Below are 239 nucleotides of genomic sequence, written 5' to 3' on the forward strand. Positions count from 1 at the left end.
CGCGGCCCTGGCCTCCAGGAGCAGCAGGACCCTGGGCTGGGTGATTGCTGCCGGCTCCGTATGTTTTGAAAGAGCCATTTCGGTTTTCAGTCGTCGGGAGAGTTTAAAGCAGGTCTGCACGGAGGTGCTGAGTGTGCAGGGGATGGGGTAAAGCGGCTGAGGAGTTGGCTGTGTGTGCGTGTTTGCCCTCCAGCTCGTTACACAGGGATGCCTCTGCCGCTCCGTGGCGGGGCGGGCTG

Source organism: Apaloderma vittatum, unplaced genomic scaffold (genome assembly GCF_000703405.1).
Source record: "Apaloderma vittatum isolate BGI_N311 unplaced genomic scaffold, ASM70340v1 scaffold10656, whole genome shotgun sequence".
NCBI classification, from domain to species: Eukaryota; Metazoa; Chordata; class Aves; order Trogoniformes; family Trogonidae; genus Apaloderma; species Apaloderma vittatum.